General features: G+C 30.8%; 1 long non-coding RNA gene across 1 annotated transcript; it reads right to left on the reverse strand.

The window, feature by feature from the left end:
* Positions 1 to 618: 618 nt before the first annotated feature.
* Positions 619 to 2,574, reverse strand: LOC131541051 (uncharacterized). Its single transcript, XR_009271388.1, has 3 exons — positions 2,504 to 2,574; positions 2,328 to 2,401; positions 619 to 653 (listed from the first exon to the last, which is right to left on the reverse strand). It is a non-coding gene; the product is annotated as an uncharacterized LOC131541051 (long non-coding RNA).
* Between the last annotated feature and the right edge of the window lie 395 nt (positions 2,575 to 2,969).

Consider the following 2,969-nt stretch of genomic DNA (forward strand, 5'->3'; position numbering starts at 1 on the left):
TCCTGCTTTGTGTGTAACAAAGATAATGTTCATTCTGCTTACTGCCCATAGGTGTAAAGTATAATAACTGATATAACAGAGAAGAAAAGCAAGGGGAACCTGTGCCACCTGTTTTATATATTAAAAAATACACAACTAATTGCATATTACACAGATATGTTATGAATGTATTTGTTTCATTTAGTATTACAAAGCAAAGAAGGCAATGTTTAAGCCTTACACATAAGAGTCACAGTTTATTAACATGCTCCACTGTGGAAATTAGTGCATGGGACATCAGTGTCATACACACTTCTTTGAATCACCGACTTGAGATGAAAAAGGGTTTGCACCCAAATGACACACAGACTATAGCATTGCTAGATGACTATGACTCTCATAACAGGTATATTGTTCAGGATGCTGAGTGTGAAGTTATTTGAAGGAGCATTTCTCCAGAAAGCTGCAATCCAAAATCGGCCCTAACAAACAGTATGTTTTGAACAGCACAAGTTGTAATATTATCAGGCACTTATTATTATCAATACTCAATTATAAATTGTGGCATTCAAATAGCTTGAATAACTCAAACTCCACTGAAAACTAAAAAAAACAAACAAACAAAAAAAATGGACTCACCTTACTATTTGACAGTCCCGGCTCTCAGGTGGAAGCTGAAATTGAAACAGATCGTTATATAGTGTTGCTGGACAATTTCTCAGTTCATTTACCCAATTAACATGGAGCATACCGTTAACAGAAATAAAAGCATATTTTGGCAAAGATTTTATAAATAAAAACCATACCAAACAATATAATACTGGGCTCGTCAAAACTTTGGACACATTGCTGTTTTTAATGTTCTTGAAATAAGTCTCTTATGCTCATCAAGCCAGCATTTATTTGATCAAAAATACAGAAAAAAAAAATATTGTGAAGTATTAAAAATAATGAAATGAAATAAAATGGTTTTCTATTTTAATACACTTCAAAATATAATTTATTTCTGTGATCAAAGCTGAATTTTCAGCATCATTACTCATCTTCAGTGTCACATGATCCTTCAGAAATCATTATAATATACTAATTTGATACTCCGTTGTTATCGATGTTGGAAACAGTTGTGCTGCTTAATTTTTTGGGAATCTGTGATAGTTTTTTCAGGATTTATTGATTAATAAAAAGTTAAAAAGAAAAGCATTTATTTATTCAGCTTTGCCATCACAGAAATAAATTATATTTTAATTACACTTTTAAAAGTAATTATCAGCTAAAATGTTTTTAATGAATATATTGTAAAACGTAATTTATTCCTGTGATCAAAGCTGTATTTTCAGCATCATTACTCGTCTTCAGTGTCACATGATCCTTCAGAAATCATTCTAATATTATTATTTGCTGCTCAAGAAACATTTCTGATTATTATCAGTTGAAAAACAGTTATGCTTCTTAATATATGCAGAAACCATGATATACAACCATTCACATGTGTGTTATTTAATAGAAATGACTGTTTTTATTTAGCAAATAGGCATTAAATTGATAAAAGTAAAAACATTTATAAATGAAGCAAAAATATATATTTCAAATAAATTATGTTCTTTTGAACTGTCTATTCATCAACGAATCATAAAAATGTTTCCAGAAAATGTTAAGCAGCAAAAACTGTTTTTTTTTTTTTATTTTATTTTTTTTTTACATCTAATAATAATAATAAGAATCATTACTGATAACTGAGCACCAATAAAAATCCAGCACTAAATCAGCATGTTAGAATGATTTCTGAACGATCGTGCACTGAAGACTGCAGTAATGATGCTGAAAATTCACAGGAATAAATTACATTTTAAAATATATTCAAATGATATTTCACAATATTACTTTTTTAATTTTATTTTTGATCAAATAAATGCATGCAGCCTTGAGATCTAATAAACATGTTGTTGGTTTAGATGCAGTGATAAGTTTATTTAGTTATTCCTGTCCTATAGTTGTAAAGCACTGCAGTTTTTCTTTGGGAGCGGTGAATGAAACTGAAGTACTAGACTGTGTAGAACCTACATTTGTTATTGTATTTCTAATGTTATCTAATGTTATCTAATGTTAAATGTAATAAATTACATTTTAAAATATATTCAAATGATATTTCACAATATTACTTTTTTAATTTTATTTTTGATCAAATAAATGCATGCAGCCTTGAGGGTTAGCACTTAAACGTTAACACTGCAAGCCCACCATGACAGGCAGCAATCTTAAACATTAAATTTAAATGGAAGCAGTCAAAATTACTAAAGTTTAAATTAAGTAATTAAGTTAAAATTCGTTAATTACGTATAATTACAGACCTCTGGACCGTTTTCTTCATGTTAGCAAGTCCTCTGATAACATAGGCCTAAGTGTTCGCCGGTCCAACACCGATCTAAGGAGCAATAAAAACACCAAACCTTTAAGTTATCGTGTACACAACATAATAAGAAATTAATTTGTTAGTAGAACAGTGTGATAACACAGTGTGACATACCTTGGTGAAGTTTTAACAGCGTGCAGTCAGTCTGCCTCGATCGTCTTGACGTCTTCTTCTTCTATTAAGGTTTATTGGCGGTTGGCAAACAACTTTTGGTGCATTACCGCCACCATCTGGTATGAGTGTGGACCAGAATGTTGTGTGTAAGCATTGTTTAAAAAAAACTATATCCTTCCACTTAAATTGGTTTCTCTAAGATATTGAAACAGTATATTACAACACATTTTTTTACTCTTTCCATAAAATGCTAATCAAGCCAGCATTTATTTGATCAAAAATACAGAAAAAACTGTAATATTTAGAAGTATTACAATTTAAAATAATGGTTTTCTATTTTAATTTACTTCAAAATACAATTTATTGCTTTGATCTAAGCAAATATCTTTGACGTCTTCTGTTCTGAACACGCGCTCGCTTCGGACGCGGCCCGGATCTGCTCTGCGACAGTAGTTCCCGCCCACTG

The sequence above is a fragment of the Onychostoma macrolepis genome, chromosome 05, assembly GCF_012432095.1.
Source record: "Onychostoma macrolepis isolate SWU-2019 chromosome 05, ASM1243209v1, whole genome shotgun sequence".
NCBI classification, from domain to species: domain Eukaryota; kingdom Metazoa; phylum Chordata; class Actinopteri; order Cypriniformes; family Cyprinidae; genus Onychostoma; species Onychostoma macrolepis.